Here is a 20,114-nt window from a genome sequence, read left to right as displayed (position 1 = left end):
CTTGGTCGCTCATTGTCCCGTCGGGGGTGCTGGTCTTGTGCGGGGGGATCCGCCCTCTCTTTCCTAACGAATCTCTGCAGCTTTCCTTGTCTAATAAGGGCTTCAATCTGCTGCTTGAGGTCATAGCAATCTGCTGTGTCGTGGCCGTGGTCGCGGTGGAATCGGCAGTACTTATCTCGTGAACGTTTGTTGGGGTCACTCTTCAGCTTTCCTGGGAACGTCAGCGATTCCTCGTCCTTGATCTGCATAAGGACTTGATCTATCGAGGCTGTTAGCGGAGTGAAGCTTGTGAACCTTCCCCCCAGGGGCTTAGGGCGTCTTTCGTCCCTTCGGTCCGCGGTTCTTGCCTTCTTTCGGCTTTGGTCCTGCCGACCGTCTTCCTGCCGTTCTCTTTTTCTAGGCCTCTCTTCCCGAGCTAAGAGTGCATCTTCAGCGTTCATATACTTTGTGGCACGATAAAGTACTTCTGACATGGTTTTTGGGTCGTTTTTGTATATGGAAAACAAAAACTTGCCCTTCCTCAAACCATTTGTAAATGCCGCGACAAGTATCTTGTCGTCAGCTTCGTCGATCGAGAGCGCCTCCTTATTGAAACGGGAGATGTAGGCTCTTAGAGTTTCGTCTTCTCGCTGCTTCATACTCATCAAGCAAGCCGTAGACTTCTTGTATCGATGGCCTCCAATAAAGTGTGCGGTAAACTGAGCGCTGAGTTCCTTGAAGGTGCTGATGGAGTTTGGGGCCAGTCGACTGAACCAAATTCTTGCCGCGCCCTTTAGCGTTGTAGGGAAGGCCCTACACATGATGGCGTCCGCTACTCCTTGAAGGTGCATTAGGGTTTTGAAGGTCTCCAGGTGGTCCAGTGGGTCCTTGACCCCGTCATAACTGTCTATCTGCGGCATGCGGAACTTGCTTGGCAACGGGTAGGAGTTGACGGTGGCGGTGAACGGTGAGTCCGTTCGGTTGACAAGGTCGTCAAGGTCGCTCGATACTCGTCCCTTGAGAGCATTCATCATAACCTCCATTTGTTCCTTCATGGCTTGCATCTCCGCGAGAACGAGGGGCGGAGTGGTTTCCGCGAGGGAGGGGATGCTCGTGTTCTGTCGTTCAGGTTTGCTCGGGGCGTTGCTGGCCTGGGGTCCTTCCTGGTTTCTCCTGTCAGCGCTGGTTCCTTCCTGCTCTGCTCCTTGGTTGTTGGGAGCTGCATTCTTCTGTCTCAGTTGCTCTTCTAGGTCGTGATTTTGCTTTGTGAGGCGCTCCACGGCGGCGGCGAGCGTCCTCACTTGTCTTTCAAGCGCGGTTGTAGGAGTTTCTTCTTCTTGAATGTCGTTGTTGGTCGCCATTGAGCGAGTGAGTACCATGTAACTCTCTTGTCTTGAAAGCGAGAACGTGCTAAAGCGCTCCCCACAGACGGCGCCAACTGATGATGCCAGAGATTTGCCCACCAGTGAGTCACACGTCCCTCGTACGATCGCGAATGGCACCTGCACAACGAAAAGGAGTAACCTAGCGGGGGGTACCGGTGTGGTACCGGCCAAACACCCTCCGAAGGTCAAGTTAGAATTATTCTCACTGCTCTAGAGTGCTAGAGAGGGTAAATTATGCGTACCTTGGTTTGTGAGGATGCTTGGGTTTTTATAGTAGAGAGGGCTGACCCTCTTTTCCTTGGAGTAGAAGTCTTTTCCTTATCGGAGTCTTCTTGGGCGTATTTTACGGGATCCTTTCCATGTAGGAGTCCTTAGGTTCCATGAAACGTGGGGAGCAAGTTATTTATTTGTACATGTAAACGTGTAGAATAGGCGTGTCTACACTTATCCCATGACCTTCAGGATGTTCGGCTTTATGTGTTCTTTTGCCTTAGGTCACCGTCAGCCTCGAAGGTACGCTGACGGCAAGACCGTCTCGTCACCCTTGCAAGGCATTCACCGTCGCCCTTGTTAAGTATGCACCGTCACCCTTTTTAGGTCTTCACCGTCGCTCTTGTCAGTTATGTACCGTCACGCTGGCCAGCATAATTTTATCCTCATCAGTTTTCAACATGATTCCCATTTACTTTAAATCCCTTTATAAAAGTTTCGTGCTTGGCTCTAATGACTAATCACCAAATTGTAGGGAAGACACGTGACAATTGGATAAGGATCTTTATTAAAAAAGAAAAAGAAAACAAACGCAATGGTAGTTATAAATGGAGGTAGAGTGGAATTCAAAAAGAGTGAAGAGTTTTGAGTCTTTACAAATCACAAGTCTTTAAGATGGAATCGAAAAAACGTTAGGTAGAAGGGTATGAAATTATGAATGCTATGATAAAAGATTAATTTTTAAAAAAAATTTTATAAGTTAATAGTTATAACAAGAGATGTAGGATTTGAACAATAAATGTGTTAAAAACACCATAAAGTAGGGATGCGCATGGGTCAAGTTGAGAGGTTTTTTCAATATGACCTATCATGGTCAGGTTGAAAAAATCGAACCCAACCCATTACTGATGTTTAACCCAACCCAATCTACCTAAATCAGGTTGGACCATGAATTGGACAGTTTATGTATTTATTTTTAATTGAGTTTTAGAACAATACCAATACAAATAAGAGCAATATATAACTTAATAAACCTGAGCATAACACCAAACAAACATAAACTATTTTATTAGTGCTTTAAAGTTAGTAGGATATCATATAACTCAATCCCAACTGAGTTGTTAAACAAAAGAATAAATAGTAAAATCATATAATATATACTTTTAAATATATATTGAATATAGGTGGGTCGGGTTGGGTTTAGGTGAATTTGTGAATTTGCTAACCTACACTCAACTCAAACCACCATATAATAAATAAAAAAAAAAAAATGACAATCCAATCCAACCAAATCCACCAACCCCTAAAATTATCCCAACCTGGCAAATTAGGTTAGATTGGGTCAGTTTTAGTGGATCGATAGATTGACTGCACACCCCTACTATAAAGTGCATATACATAAGTAACAAGCTTATAAAGTTTCACCAATAGCTCCACTTTTAGAGTCTGTTTGGTTGACAAGATGGAAAACTAGGAGGATTAGTTTTCCCTCTGTGTGTTTGGTTAAGGGAATAGAAAAGTGAAGAAATAGAAAACTATTTTGTTTGGTTGAGTAGAGAAGTAGGTGGATAGAAAATGTAGTTTTTATAAATTTACTCTTGTGCCCCTAGTACATGAAAAACAATTTTCTAATAGTTTATAAAAATTGATTTTTTTAATTACTAGTACAAACTTACAGACTAACACAACTAATAAAACATCTAGGAAAAAAAAACTAATAATAAAAAAAGTTATGTTTGATATGAAAAAAGAAAAGAAAGAAAAAGACAGTCAATCATTGTTTTCAGATCCGGACCGTTCATTGAACCGTAAAAGAAAGAGGTTCAAGGTTTTTGAGGTCGAACCGAGATTGAACCGAGATCGAACCGTGATGACGTAATAATTAATTTAATAATTAATTGATATGAAATGCATAAAAATTAATGCATAAAAATTAATAATCTTGACTACACATTTAAAAAAATTCAAGTATTAGAGACTACTAAAAATAAAATGTATTTTTCACAGTTTAATATAAGTTTTAAATAGATATTTTCTTATCATTTATAATATTTTAATAAATTTGTACATTAATCAACCTAACAATATCTTTAAAAGTCATGATTTATACCATTAAAATATTTTAACTATTTATCATCCACAACAACCTATCCGCCTAGGCTACAAAACAAGAAACAGACTAAACACTACCACGTACAGAAGACATGACTAAAGAAACGAATAAAAAATTAAAAGATGCTGCGGCAGACCAAAAAAATGATTAAAGCAAAGAATAAAAAATTGAAAAAGCTATGTTAGACTAAATCATGTCCTCTGGTTATAAATGATAATTCCAAATATCAATGTTTAAAGTTCCAAGGTGGCTAGCTGTTAGGCATTTGAGCATTTGATCTGACCGTGGCTTTGAAAAATGAAGTATCAACAGATTCAACACTACCTTTGCAAGACAAAAAATGCTTCTCTCTCGCCCAAACACTATTTTGTAGAACCCATTCTCTCTCTCTCTCTCTCCATGAAATCTCTTGTTCCTCTTTCCTCTTAGACCAAAATCACAAAGTAAAGATGTCATCTAGTCCACTGTGGAGCTACGCTTTGAAGAACAAAGTCTATAGTGAGCTGTGACTTCAGATCTGGTTCTTTTGGACCACCATTTTTAGGGGGAAAAAAATGGTAGTTCCGTCAATTCAACCAATCATGAGACTCAGACGCAAGCTTCAGCAGCAGCCGTCCTTCCTCCTCCGTCGGAATCCCTCGTTCCTTCGATCTCCTCCACAAAGACCGTTCGCTCCAACAATCGGCCCTCTCCACCGTCAACTCTTACTCTGAAGGGAGCAGAATTTAAAGCTTGTTTTTCTGTGTGTGTGTGTTTTTTTTTTTTTTTTGGAGGTTAAGATTGAAAGGGAAGGAAGGAACCGTGAGAAACGGTCTGATCACGGTTTTCAGAACCGTGAGGTCCGACCGCGGTTCGCACGGATCCCTGTTTTTTTCACATAGAGAGGTACTTGAAGCTAAAAGAACCGTAAAAATGAACGGTTCGAGGTTTTCCCGGTCGGACTGTACGGTCCGGTCCGGTTTCAAAACCTTGCAGTCAACCGGTATAGTGAAAAGGCAAAGAAGAAGGAAAAAAAAGAAAAAGGAAAAAAAAGAAGAAGCAACATTAATAAATAAATGAGAGGATAGATGAGTAATTTCATATTAAATTCATTATTTCCTCACTTTTCTCTATAAATTGGAAATAAAACTTTTTCTTCTTAAACGATGGTTCAGGGAGAAAACTCCCTCACCTCTATTTTCTCCTCTTCCAACCAATCGCCCTCCTCTCACCCTTTCTCTACATCTATCATTTCACCTCCAACTAATCGTTCCATTAAAAATACGCTTGACTTCCCATGGAAAAAAGGAAGAAAAAAGAACAAGGAAAAGAAGTAGATATAACTAAAGCGTTAGTCACAAACTCACCATCCTTATAAAGACTCGATGAAGCCGTGGCCACAGCCATTTTTGGCTGTTGCAACTTGCAATAATGCTATCGGGTTGTTATACGCAAAGTAGCACCGAAAAGTAAAAGTTGATAATTTTACCCAAAAATTAAAAGTTTTTCCGTGATAAATATAATTTTTCCTAAATTTTTGCGTGTAATAGTTACATTCATCATTCATGGCATATAGCTAGGTTTCCACTTGCATGATTGCATCACAGTGATTCCCTCTAGTCAGGGGCGGCCCTGGAGCTACTCCAGGGGGTTCAAATGAACCCCCTGACTTGAAAAAAGAAAAAAAAAATTTATTCATATATAATATTTTTTTATTAGTTTAATTTACCATTAAAAATATTATTACACACCCTAACTTAAATCTTGCTCACTCTAATTACATATCAGCCTAGTCCAAAATCAAATAATAACGCAAATCACATATCTCTCTTTAATGAATCTTATCTCATCTCTTCTCTATTTGACCATTTCGCTATCTTCTAACTCTAAGATTAAAGAGTGAATATTTGTGAGTTGTAAGTGTCTTGCTATTTATTATAAATTTATATTGTGTGTGTGTGTGTAATATATTCCTTTTTTTTTTTTTTTTTGGGTTATAATGTTATTTGTTTGAATTGTGATGTAGTTGAATATGTTCATGTTTAGTATAAATATAATATAACTTTATATAATTTAATAATTAGAAAATATAGAGGGTTTGTCACACGTGTGTATATTGTTATTATGTTATAATAACTTTTTGTTATAAAGTTAGTGATTGTTCAAGAATTTGATTGGTTAAATAGACACTTAGTGTATTATTTATGTATGTATGAGTGTGGCTGTGTTAATCAATAATTAATACAATGCAAGTGAATTGAGTTTTGTCATTTAGATTAAAATATTTTTATAAAAAAAATGAGAAATATATAATGGAAATTGCATAAAAATTAAAAAGATATATAAATTTTAAAAAATAAAATGGTCACTCTTAGCTACATTAACAATAGATAATGATAACTGATAATAAACTATCATGTAACGATTTTAAAATATAAAAACTAGTAGAAGGAAATTGTAAAACTTCATATCTTTACAATTTTTTTATCGATAACTTAATATTTTTAAATTATATTTAATTTAAGTTTCTTAATGACTCTCCTTAAAAATATTCCTGAAGCCGCTACTACCTCTAGTAATTTAAAAAAAGAAAAAGCTTAGGAGGAAATTAATTGAGTTGATGGTTCGGGGAATTACGTACAAAATGCCAAACAGTGATTAACAATGAGTACAATTTAGATTTACATGGACGGTGAACATGAGGCAAGGGTTTACTTACCCAAGATAGAAAGGGGAATAAAAAAAAACAGAGTAGGCAAGACTTATATTTCTTCGGTCATGCCCCCCTAGATCATTCACGTCTCACTCTTCATATATACCACCATCCTTTTGGCTAATTTATAAAAATTACACAAAATTGATTTTACATCTGTCTAGCTACACGTACAACTCATCAAATTTTCTTTAGAAGGAAAAGAGTCATAGCAATCTGGTGTTGTCTCCTCTAGACATGGCAAAATGGGCAGGTCGGATCGGGTTCGGGTCGGGTCAATCGGGTCACGGGTCAAACGGGTCACGGGTCAAAAACGGGTCATTTTAAGCGTGGTTGAAATTGGGATCGGGTCAATCGGGTTGCAGGTCGGGTCGGGTTGACCCGTATTTTTCACATGAAATTTTTTATTTTTTATTTTTTTTATAAAGAAAACAATATGTATTTGCCATTTGGATAGTTATGCAACATATTACTTGATGTAAAATGCATTATTTTGCATTCACTATTTATATCAAGAATAAACTCAGTTAAACTTATTAATATTTATTCAATAATTTTAAAATTATACAAATCCTAACATTGCTATCTAAAACAAAAAAACACAAAGATAAGTAAAACAAATATACAAGTTTTATTTTTACACAATATCAACATTCAAAAAAAAAAATTACAAATGACTTATTGGATAACTCATTTGATAAAGAATAAAAACATATAAGAAAGTTACAATTTTAAAAATTAATTTTATAATCTATTATCAATTGTGGTTGACACTCTATTTCAATTTGAGATATACATTAAAGTTTGATTGCTTACTTATTTATTCCTAGTCTCTTTTATGAAGATCATATCATTGTTAAGCAGCACACACTCTAGGAAATATCATAATTTATTTTGAAAAGCCGTTTATTTTGAACATAAATTGTTAAAAAATAGATCTAAGCATTCATAATTTATGCTAATTTGATACTTTGGCTTTACTATTTTCACACTCGTGAATGTGTCTCACACATATCTACAATTTTAAATCTGTTTTTAACTTTACTGTAACCAGATTATCTTGGCATGTACTTTGCTATTTGATATCTAAAAATCTTTACTCATTACAGAATGCTCAACCATTTATTTTTCAATTAATTTGCATGCAGTTATGTAAATGTATCAATTGTTTCCTTAAATCTCACAATAAACAATTAAACCAATATTGTCTTAATTTCACTATTTTTTTTACCAAAAAAAAAAAGTTTTAAAAAAATGGTTCGGGTTCGGGTCGGGTCGGGTTGACCCGTACAAAACACGGGTCGGGTCACGGGTCAACCCGTTTTTGCTTCGGGTCAACAAATCGGGTTCGGGTCGGGTATTTTTTGGGTCGGGTCAAAAAATTCTGACTCGTTTTGCCATGTCTAGTCTCCTCGTTAGGTCGCTTTGGAGTTTGGAGGGTTGCCGATTTGCATATGCAGCAGTGTTGATATCTAGCTATGGGTGGTTGATTGCAATGGTGAGGATGGACGGGGTTATTATTAGATACTTAGGGGTATACTCCCTTCCTCTCACATAGGGGTGGGTCCCACCCACTCCCATGTGAAAGGGAGGGAGTATACTTTCAGAGTATTTAATAAATTTCTAGATGGGTGTGGGTTGATCTACCCTAATTTGGCATTGGGTGAGTTGGGCACGACGATGGTGGTGTGGGAAAAAAAAAAATTATTTAGATTATTTTAATTGGATGTCTTGCAAAATGAAAGGTAAAATATAAGATGTATTGCAAAACTCAATAGCTAAAATAGAAAAAAAAAAAGGTAGGGCTATCCAACTACTCTTTAGAATTAACCTACCTGTTGAACTGACTGAAACCAATCTAATTGTTGACTGAATCGACTACTCTTGTAGTCGATAGTGGGTCCCTGCCCTTAGAAACTAACGTCGGCAAGTTGGTTGGTGGGTTTTTTTCCTCCAAAACCCGAGCTACCCAACTTGATTGTGAAAACACAAAATCCAACCAATCTAAGCGTTTTCCAGCAAAGATTCAATAGAGATCCATCATATTTGACGAGATCTCTACCAAATCTCATCGGATCAAGTGGAGACCTATGCTGAATCTGGTGAGATCTTGCTAAATTTGAGGAGATTTTAGCCATTGCTGGTTTTGACTAAACTGACCACCACTCGATGCATAATCCAACCCATCCAATCTGACTCCCTCATTGGTTAGTGGCGGGTTTGAAACTTCTCCATCTAATCTATTTGGGTTAGTTGTGGGTTGGACACAAACTTAACTCGGATAGATCTATGGACACTTGTAGAAAAAAAGTGGTTTTTAATTGCAAAATTTGACAAAATCTTTCAAAATTAGATGTGAATGCTCTTATGATTTAGTAGCTTAAATAATTATATAAAAATACAAAGCCTAAATGATTAAGAGGTTGAGATCTTTTAGAATTTTAAGAATAATTTCTTTATAACAATAACAACTACCAAGAATTAGTTCCAAAATGTTGTGTGCATGTGTTTGAAAAAAAAAAAAATTGCTTTCAAGAAAGAAAAAGATAACCTTCAATCTTAAGGTTAAATTTATGTACCTTGAGGAAGAAAAAAAGGTCAAAATCAACGTAAAGTAAAAATTTAAAGGGATTTATATATTAAAATTTTTTTGATGAATATATTTAAAAAAATAATATCGACCTTTTAGTATTTTGTATTTTTCTTCCTTCTGGCAAATTAAAGGTAACAAAAAGAAACAGTAACATTCTACAGACAGTGGGAACTGGAATAGAAAAGCCCCCACACAAAACCCTCCAAAATCAGCTTTCTTAGCTAAGCTAGGGACAGAATGTCCGTGCAGCATACCCCCGTCTGCCAATTCACAGAGTACTGGCCCATTCCGGCCTTTACACCCGTGACTCAGTTCATTAGGCGCATTATGATAACAACCAGAACTCAACCCCATTTCTTTTTCTTACACATCTAACAACTTTGTGTTGTACTATTCCATTACTTTTCTCATATATATATATATATATATATATATATATGAGGCCATTAATAATCTCCTTACCCTTCACCCTTTTTGCTTGAGAATTTATATGTATTCAGCTTCACAACTCATATGGTTGGTGCCAAATCCATCCTAGCTTAGTACTTTCCTTTCAAATGGTATTTTTAAGGTGCGTTTAGATACCATTTATTTTGCTGAAAACTGATATTAATAAAAAAATAATTTTCGATTACTATTCACACTAAAAAATACTGTTCATTTGTCTATTTGCACTGTTCATGTCCCATAAACCGTATACCAGGCGTTGGTCCCAAAAAAAAAAAAAAAAAAAAGCTGAAATGCAAAATGCGTGGATGTGATCCAAACAGTACCTTAGTGTCTGTTTGGTAAAAATTATTTTTGTCAAATTATTTTACTATTCAATTTATTTTTCTACTATTCATGGGTCTTATTGCACTTTTTGGTACTATTCATAAATTTCACTATACTATTTCAACTAAGTTTTACTTTTATCTATAGTACTTTTAACAAAATGTTTTAAGTTTCAACAAAATAAGAGGATTCCAAACGGATACTTAGTATGTGTTTGGATAGGATTATTTCTGCGTTTTGCGTCCACGTCTGGACTTTCACGCGTTTCAGCCTTTTTTTTTTCTTTGTGCCGTGATTGTTGACTTAATATAGTGTGAACAATGCACACCTTAGCAACTTTTCCAGCACCTTTTAATCAACTTATCAGCAACTTTTCAATCATGGGACCCACAAACCTTACTTTTCAGTCATGAGACCCACGGTACTATTCACACATTTAAAAATTATTTTGCTATAGTGTTTTCAGTTTTCAGTTTCAGCAAAATAAGTTTTATCCAAACAGACTCTTAATTTCTAGGAACTTTCCCATATTATGTCTTACTATGGTTGATCTTTTCTATCAAAATTATATATTTCCTACTATAATTGATTATGACCAAAGGATTGGTTTTGTATATAAAGAAGGTTGGTCATTGCAATTACTATATTATAGTTACATTGCATCAAATAATACCATTAACTAAATTCCAATGAGATAATGAATTCCGGTTAGTTTAACTAATAGAATTTCTTGTTTTTGACTAAAGGAATTGGTTCGAATTTTGCATGCATTAAAAAAAAAAACTAATAAATGTCTTAATTTGACGATAGAAAATAATTATCATGAAGTAAACCCCATAAATTTAAAATCTTATGATATTTATTGAAAGGGAAGAAAAAAAAAGCTTTCAAATAAATGGGTCCTAAATAGATAAAACATTGGACATAATGGTTAGTAATTGCATAGCATGAGTAATTCTTAGTCATTGTTTCAAGAGAATTCTTTAATTAGTAAATGGATTCCAAAGTCAAGTTATCTTCTGCTACACCTTATAGTAAGATAATTATCAACACTTATCTAAATGCTTGGTAAGCTCCAACACATGATGATCTAATTCTAGTGGAATACTTTAATCTGAATCTATTTCAAATAATATAAATATGTAACTCTCACTCTCACCACTCAGCAAGTGTGTGTATATATATATATATATATATATAACACGTAAGGAAGAGAAGGAACATAAGGTTTGGGCCTTGGGGGACCATACGAGGTCAAGGAATATACTCTCCAACCTATAAAATCAATATGATGGATTATGAGAGAACTTGTTGGCATGTGATGGGATGGGTGATTTTTATAGCTTTGTTGATATGATATTTATATAGTTCTTCTACCTAGCTATTTTATGGTTTATATAGTTTACAGAAAATTTTATCTTTTTGTTTTTTTTCCCCTTAACCCATCTCACATGCACATTCACCCTAGCTACTAGGCAGTGGGCACTCACAAAAAGAAATTGTGGTGCTGCAGAATTTATGGTACGTACACCTCTATGAACAAACCCTGCACCCTACCTTGGCCCTTCTCTCATATGGTAGGGGTCCTCAAACTCAAACACAATTTCTCTCTCTCTCTCTCTCTCTCTCTCTCTCTCAGTTTTTGCTGTTCATTAATATCCAACCCTTCTGTTCTATCTACAACTACTATAATACAAATTGAGTGTTAGACTTCCACTAGTGATTGGTGAAGTTGAACCAATTTAATCACAAGTCCTGTCATGCTTTTCCACGGCTTTCTTGAACTTCAGCCACACTAGATTTATCATATATGTGGTGTAGAAGTTCAAGAAAGCTGTGGGAGAACATGGCAAGCCAGGACTTAATTGTTTGCTTTGCCATTTGGTTTAATTTCACCAAATAATTCAAGTCGTCATGGCATGCAATTGTTCTACAATGTGAATTAATGAGTACACCGGGCTATCTTCGACAATTATTCTTGTTAGTTTCTTGGTCACAATTCTCTTAGGACCATGAATTGCCAAGATCTAAGTTATATATGCTACAGTTTCTCCTTTCATTACTTTCTTTGTTATAATTTTCTCGCTTCCATTAGGAAGGATGAATTTCAGGTTTGATTACCATGAGAAGTGAAACTCATTGTTGATAAATTCCATTGTGCACTGATGGTTGGATATTGGTTTGTATTCATATTTATATATGGAACTATTACCGTAATTCATTTTCTCCATGGAACTATTACTACATTTGTCATATTCATTGTCTACTTCTTCTGAACTTCTAAGCTATATTTCCTCTTTAACTACAAGTTCAAGCTTGCATCTTTGCAAATTTGGATAGACTTTAATGAGTTGTCAAATTTATTTACAATATGAAAGGTCTTATGGTTGATTTCTGTGAGAATTGTTCTACATATATTGCCATATTCATTGTCTATCTCTTCTGAGCTTTTAAGCTATATTTCCTCTTTAACTACAAGTCCAAGATCATTTGCTTGCATCCTTGCAAATTTGGATAGAATTTAATGAATTGTCAAATTTATTTACAATATGGGAGATCGATCTTATGGTTGATTTTGTGAGAATTGAGTGCATTAGAGGCCTCAATGGTGGTTCCTATGGATAATGGACTCATGATAATTCATATGAATTATAATTTCTATAATTCAAGGCCCATATGAATTGCATGTGATTGTGTTAGCACGTGGTATTGTTCAAACAGGTTTTTTCCTTATATTTAATACATTAACGTTTGACAAATTCCTCTATGAGTTGAAAAGTCATATCTCTTAAGATTTTGCTTTTTGTTTCCTGTTTTCTCCACAAAAATGTAATATTAGAAGTAGAAATTAGAAAATTCAGAAATTAAACATTTATAAATCCATCTATTATCTATCTATATAATTAATTGGAATGAATCTCTTTAGTTTCCATTTTTTTATTTTTATAATCTCACATATAACTATATTATCTAATTGAAAACAATACCAATAGGAAAAATTACAATATAGAGGTAAATTAATAAATTAAAAATTTAAATTCTAATTCTATAAAATTAGGCACATGATGCATATGTATAACTTCTTGATCCTGGAAGTTGAATATGGTACAACTTGTTTTTGTTTTTCTTGAATTTGAGCAAGATGTGAAAGTTGTAATCAATTTATTTAACTCATGTTCAAATACTAATAGATCAATCTTGGTGCTTTTGAATGATTGCAGGCAATTTTAATCGAATTCGAATAAAACATATGTTTTGTTAAGTTGTGTGCAGATGCGCTTGTTAAGCGAGAGTGCCTTCAACCCAAAGATTTTGTGACCCTTACTGTGCTCCCTTTTGAACACATTTCTCTTTTGTTAAATTTAGATGTTGGTCTGTATTCTAATAGGTTAACCTATACTTCTATATTTCCTGTTGATGAATGATTGAAGTCCTTATTTATATAAAAAATAAAATAATTAGAACTACTTTGAGATTACAAATTATAATTGTTATGATTATAATATAAAGAGCCTATAACAAATGTGAAGGCTGACTATGCTAGTTTATTTATTATTCCTTTAGTTTATCTTCAAAAGTTTGTGAAGAGGAAACAACCACAAAGAACATCAAACTTCCTTTTTAAAAGTATGTTTCATCAATATTGTGTTTAACTTGTATATGCACTATGCAAAGGATTGAAAGGAAAAGAAGTTGGTCATCTTCTTTCTCCTTTCCTCTTTCTTCTTTCTTCTTTCTTCTTTTTAATTTATTTTTTCTTCTCATTTGTACACATCTCTTTTTTCCCATTTCTTCATTGAGAGCACACCTTCTTTACATTCTGACCATCAAGAGATTTTAAAACAGATTTGTATTAGCTTGTATTGTTGCGGAGAAGAATAGATTCCTCACATTTCCTTCCCATGGTTAACAATATATATATAATAGTTCCTCCCGTTGGTTTTCCTTTCCTTTTTTGTTTTTTGGTTTTCTTATTAAACCTTTTTTTAGAAGATTTTGTTTTCTTAAACCTGATAATAACTGTTGTGTGCACGTAGTTTTCTTCAACCTTAGTTTTGTCACAAAGTCAGGTAATTAGCAAGCAATCTTTGCAACCCATGGTTGATGCTCCATTTTAGAACTGGTAAACAACAAACCTTCAATGTAATCAATAAGGTCACCGAGTGAAAACTCCTTTTTTCTTCAAGCTTTATTTTCCAAATCATTTTTTTTTTTTTGAGCATTGATATTGAATTTTTTTTTTCTTTCTATATTTGATTAAACTTTCTGTCAAAAATTCTTATTAATAAATATGTTTTTTTTTTTTTTTTTTTTCTTTTTCGCATGACATAACTTGATATATCCACGTACCATGCAGTGTGGTTTATCTGTCTGACATAGATCTAGTTTTATTTTTATATTATGGAATAGATGTGGGTCTTGAGGATAGAAAGTTTGTCATTCAACCTATTAATAAACACCAATTTACACCAAGCAATTTAAGCCATAGGTAATGGTCACTGAATTTCTCTAATTAACATGGCATGGAATGGAATTGATGATGATGATAATACAACCTGCATTAGAAAGAGCCCATGGGTGTGATCATCTTCATAAATATTTCCATATTTGACTCGATGAAATTCTTTATGTGATATATGGTTTGCTAAAAATACTAGGAAGAGTCACAATTCCATTGAGCTTACTTTTATGTTGGCTTTATTTGCTTTTTCATATTACTGTTTGATCTTTGAGTTTGCACTTTGCACGGCTATTCCGAATTGAACATTGATACAACATAGTTTAAATTAGTACTGTACTACATGATCCGCGTACGATGCAATATGTTATGTCTGATATTTGAATAGTATGTTGCTACTCATGGATGGAACTAGCTAGGTGTGGGGTTTTGAAAAATTTATTGAGGCCTTATATAAATAATACTACAATTACTTGTTGATTTTTTTTTTTTGGAATTTTGATCACCCAAAAATTATGAGGTTTCCAAAAACAAAGTTAGATCTCATATTTATGAAGTTGGATATTTCAAGGAAATGAAAAAAAAATATTATAAAATGATAATTAAGGTATAAGTATATAATAGAGATAATTGAGTATGTATGTTACTACGTAGCCTTTCACATGAGGGTCCATCCCTACATGAGTTTGAGCCCCACCATTTTGAAGCAAGTAGGTATAGGTTGTGATGCTTATAAGAGATGTAGCTGATGACTAGAGAAGAAAAGGCAAAGAAAAAAGGTTAAAGAAGAGACGAGAAAAGGAAAATGACTGAAAAAAAGCCATATTAGCATGTTGTTAGCTAGTTATGTAATAAAGAATGAGATTAAATTCAATAAAGACATGATATAAAACCTTACTTTTTCCATTTTAATAATATCATGTCACATCATATATTTGTAAATAAAAAATTAGGTGTTACTTCATACAATCACACTCTCATTGTTACCTAATTAAAAAAAAACAAAAATCCCAATCTAACCTTCTTCCTCCACAAATTGTTGGAGTTGCTACCAGATCGAAAAGCCTTCATCGACGATGTCGGAGTCTGGAAAATATGCCAGAACTACCGTGGACATGATGGTCTAGGCTAGATCTTCTAGATTTGGTATTTTATTGATTTTAAAAGAAAAAAATCAATGTCAATCAACCCAAGCTTAGGAAGAGTCATTCTATTTTCTTTTCATGGAGAAGGAATTTTTCTCCTATTGTTTGTTGTAATCCTTTTGTTTTGAGGAAAGGATGTATGATTAATACCAAAGTTTCAAGATTCAACATGTCTATGGCAGCTCCGACCATCTATTTCAGACCACGACTTCATTGACAACGCTTTTCCGTTTAGAGGCATTTCCGGCAACATGTAGGAGAAGAAGTTTGGTTGGGGTTTTAACTTTCAAATGGTGGTGTCGGTTTTCTTATTTTTTATTTTTATTTTAAATATTTCGGTGAACAAGTTTTTAGTGTGAGTGTGATTGGGTGTATCAGTGCTTATTCTTTTATTTGAAAAAAAATCCAATGTGTTAGTATTTTATTGGAGGGTGTAATACTAAGTTTTTACACCAGGTCCTTATCAAGTTCGAACTCATAAAAAATATATGGAAAATTATTACCTTTTGAATGTTTAAATTGAACTTACCTCATATTATGGGTGCCAAAAATATAATATAATAATGTAACTAGTACATTTAGTATGCCATTAGTCATATAAAAAAAAGGAAAAAGATGGATAGAAAATTAATGGTTGGATTAAATTATAACCTTACACCATAGATTGGATGCCAATCTACAAAAAATTATATTTAATTAAAATCTCTAATGTTGAAAAGTCTAAAAGTGCAAATAGCTAAGGAGTGGACTAAGCAATTAGCAAATGTATAGTAGCAGGAGAAAAGGAACAAAAGTAAAAGGACTTTCTAGTTAACAACTGTTGTCTCCAGTGATAGAAGAAATAGAGCACAACTGTTGAGTTTAAGATGAGGTCTGACATTAACGAAGTTTAAAAAATAACATGGTCTAAACCGTAGAAAGTAGAAAGAGCACAATTAATGGTCAGGAGTCTTACTTTAGCTTCGATCCAAAGAGGGCCAACCTGGAACACCAACATTAATCCAAACATGTGTGATCTTACTTGAATGATCTCGATTAACAGCTGGAAGGTACGTAGACAATATTTGACCTCACATCAACAAGTTAAAATCCAATTTTCACGTCAATAATTATATTTGACAAACTTCTATTCATTAGTCAATTTCCTAGAAAGAACAAAATATATTGGCTGAGTTATATCATGCAAAAGAATGGTTGAATGTAAAACAATGATTTTTATTTTTTTATTGGTTGATATTTTTTATTAATTGCATGGATTACGACAAATAAAACTTCTACTAACTAAATAAAAAGACGATACTCATTTGGTTTGGTCAATTTGGTGAGACAGAACTCATTATTTTTGCTTGAGGTGACTTCTTATTATTATTATTATTATTTAAAGAGCCAACATCTCCTTCTACCATACTCATCTGGTTTGGTAAATTTGGTAAGGCAAATTTTTTATTATTTTTGCTTCAATTGTCTTTAGTATTTATTTTTTTAACATTAAAATTTTCTCTGTGTTGACACTGTCTTATATTTACACTATAAATTGTCCTTATATTTTCACAATTGTTGAGATGCTAGTTTTTTAAATAAGATTAAAAAAAAAATCAGAAAACTGGTGAAAAAAAGAGAGAGAAAGGAAAGTGATAAAAACAAAAGAAAGAAAAAGAAAAAAGTGAGATGAAAAAAAAAAAAAAAAAAAAAAAAAAAAAACCCAAAACAACGTCAATGTGCATTTTTGCAACAGAGAAAGAAAAAAAATAGGAAAAATAAACTTTGAAAGAAAGTGATAAAAAAGAAAAAAAAAAAATGGGATGAAAAAAACAAATCCTGAAACAACATGAATGTTAATAGAGAAAGAAAAAAAAAAAAGTTTGCGAAGAAGAATGTGAGAGGCATTTTGGGCCGCTCCTATTAGTGAGCTTCTCTTCACAGTTTTCTCTCCGTTTTGGAGAGAAAATTTTTTTGTGGGCCCGGGAAAAAAACATCCGGATCTCAGTATTTATTTTCCTTTCTCCCCACGCAGCCAAACACACTCCCAAAAAATTTTTCTTCCCATTTTCTCTCCAAAGTTTTCCATTCATCCTATTTTACCTCCAAACAAACATACCCTAGGACTTGAGCGGTAAGATAAGAATGGAATATAAGAGAAGAGTGTGGAGTGAGGCTAGGGTTTTGATATTCATGAGCTGGTCTGAGGTTTTGTTTTGTTTTTTTTTTTGGGACTATAAGGCTATAAGCTTAGTTTTCTCTACTTAATTTTGTGTTGGGCTTGGGCTTGGGCTTGGCCATTGAAATTGTCTACTTGATTTGGGTTGGTCTTGGGCCCCTAGGGTCATTTGTTCTTAAAATACTTAAATTTGTGTTGGGCTTGGGCTTGGGCTTGGCCATTGAAATTGTCTACTTGATTTGGGTTGGTCTTGGGCCCCTAGGGTCATTTGTTCTTAAAATATACTAATCGGCCTAACTCTCTCCCTCAAAAGTCACAACGATTGAAACCACAAACAACCCCCCCACCCCCCCCCCCCCCCCCCCTTTCCCTCTCTCTCTCTCTCACTAAACCCTAATCCTAGCAGCTGCCATCTCCCTAGAAATCTGGTTGCCTCTCATTGCTCTCTTTCTCTCTCATTGTAGAAAATAAAGAAAAAAAAAAGTATCTTCAATCGGAGGGGGATCGATTGATCTGATATGGTCTTCAATTGAAGGTATTTCAATTTCCCAAAAAAATGCATTATCTTTTCTTCCCATTTTGAAGCTGTAATTAGTGGGCCTCTTATTATTTTCTCTCTATTATCTTGTAATGAAAAAAAAAATTAAATGTAATTAATATCTCTTATCTTGTAATGAAAAAAAAAAAAAAAAATTTTTTTTAAAAAAAATCTGGTTATTAATATCTCTCTGCTCCCCAAAGTTGTTGCTTCAACTTTGTGTTGTTCTGTCATTTGTGTTCTTCTCGTTTTTCTTGTTTAGAAAAGATTATAGCATGGCAAGCCAACAAGCAAAGTAGCCACAATTGATCTACAATCACAGTCACTGTCATGGTTAGTCTCTTGCATTAACAGCTTGCTTGTACAGATTTTGCTTTATTACTATCGTTTTAGCTGGGTTTCTGTGATTGTATGATATAAAAGTTCATTTGTTCGAACTTCATATGATTAAATCAAGAGATATGGACATGAATGTGTATATTAATGTTCAATTTATTAGAGAAATGTGGTTCATTTGATATCATCCCCACACTAGAAAAGGAAAAATAAGGTTCTATGAGGCAATATTGACATTTGCTTGGGATTGCATATGGTAGTTCAATACTTTTATGGACCCATATTTAGGAGGACAACTTCTCAAATATTATATAGAAGATGGTATTGGTACTTATTTTTGGCAGGATATAGACAATTGGGGTAATGTTAAAAACTAAGTTAAACATCATAACTGGACTCATTAAATGTAAGATGATAAAGAAAAACGTATGAATTAGAAAATCTTTATTGTGGATGGTTGCAGTTTAATTGATGAATAACTTCAATTGGAACATATTTCATCATTCATTGGGAAAATTTAAATATTATGGCAATGGGTTAGTAAAACTCAATTGCTTATTGTTGAAAGAAAATGGCATTTGTTATAATTCTTAGAATTTTTAAGTGAGTGGATATTGTCTCTAGTAAACAAGTTCTCTGAAACTATTATAGTAAATAGATATTCGTAGGTTAAATACCTACTCTAAGTTTAAGTACATGTTAAATTAGAGTTCTATTTGAATTTATCACTAAGGGGCAGCATGTGGCACCCAAACTAGTTATTTTATAAAGTAAGTGAGATTGATTGATTAATTTATACATTATGGTTTGTTCTACTGTCCATAATATCAAAAATAGTATAATAATTTTTTGATAAATAAATAATTATAAAATACTATTTTTGTTCCTAAACTTTCATATAAGTTCTTTTTTTGTCTCCAAAATTTTCAAAAGTTCAATTTTCATGCTTATGTCAATTTGTTGCCTTATGTGGCTTAACACAATGTTGATGTGGTATATGACTTTGACAAAATTAATATGTTTTTAAAGTTAAAAACACTTGGAACAAAATAATTTGCTTATGTGGATTAAAATTATCATAGTCAAATTTGCCTCTCATGCCCCCATAATTGGATCAAAATAGCCTAGTGGAGTCTAATGTCCCTAAAGCTGAAAGGAAACTGCAACACCATAGTCGATTGCCTCAATCAATGACCTTAACTCAGTGATTATAGGGAAATACAAAAGGAGGGAGGTTGCCGTTGAATACTATCACTAGGTTGGGGTTGCCAATTGAGGCCATATTATGACTATGGCGATGAGGACTTTTTTTCAATGTTGGGGTTTGGGGATGTTTGAGATTGAATCACTAGGTTTGTGAGGGACAAATTTGTTTCACTGAAATTTTTAATTCACATGCCAATCATTGTGCACCATATTTTTTTAATTTTAAAAATAAATTAATATTGTCCAAGTCAGATCACATCGTTAAGCCACGTAGGATTATAAACTAAGGGACATAGATAGAAGCATGAAAAATTGAACATTTTGCAAAGTTTTAGGGAGGAAAATTGAACACTCTTTCAGTACAACTATATTTGAACCAACTATTTGTTTGAAAACTTATTAAACCCTTTTTTTTCCTGAAAGTATACACAGTCAAGTAATAAAATAGAAATAAAAACAAATAGATTATATAGGCAAGTAAAGTTTATCTTACATACGGTATCTTCAACTTTGTAAAACCACTGAT

General features: G+C 33.8%; 1 long non-coding RNA gene across 1 annotated transcript; it reads left to right on the top strand.

Moving 5' to 3' along the window:
- Nucleotides 1–17,875: 17,875 nt before the first annotated feature.
- On the top strand, nucleotides 17,876–18,569 carry LOC126725723 (uncharacterized). The gene is made up of 2 exons (XR_007655571.1): nucleotides 17,876–18,043; nucleotides 18,309–18,569. It is a non-coding gene; the product is annotated as an uncharacterized LOC126725723 (long non-coding RNA).
- The last annotated feature ends 1,545 nt before the right edge of the window (nucleotides 18,570–20,114 follow it).

The sequence above is a fragment of the Quercus robur genome, chromosome 5 (assembly GCF_932294415.1).
Source record: "Quercus robur chromosome 5, dhQueRobu3.1, whole genome shotgun sequence".
Taxonomy (NCBI): Eukaryota; Viridiplantae; Streptophyta; class Magnoliopsida; order Fagales; family Fagaceae; genus Quercus; species Quercus robur.
The sequence above is the reverse complement of the archived record's forward strand: the minus strand, read 5'-3'. Positions and strand labels throughout refer to the sequence as shown.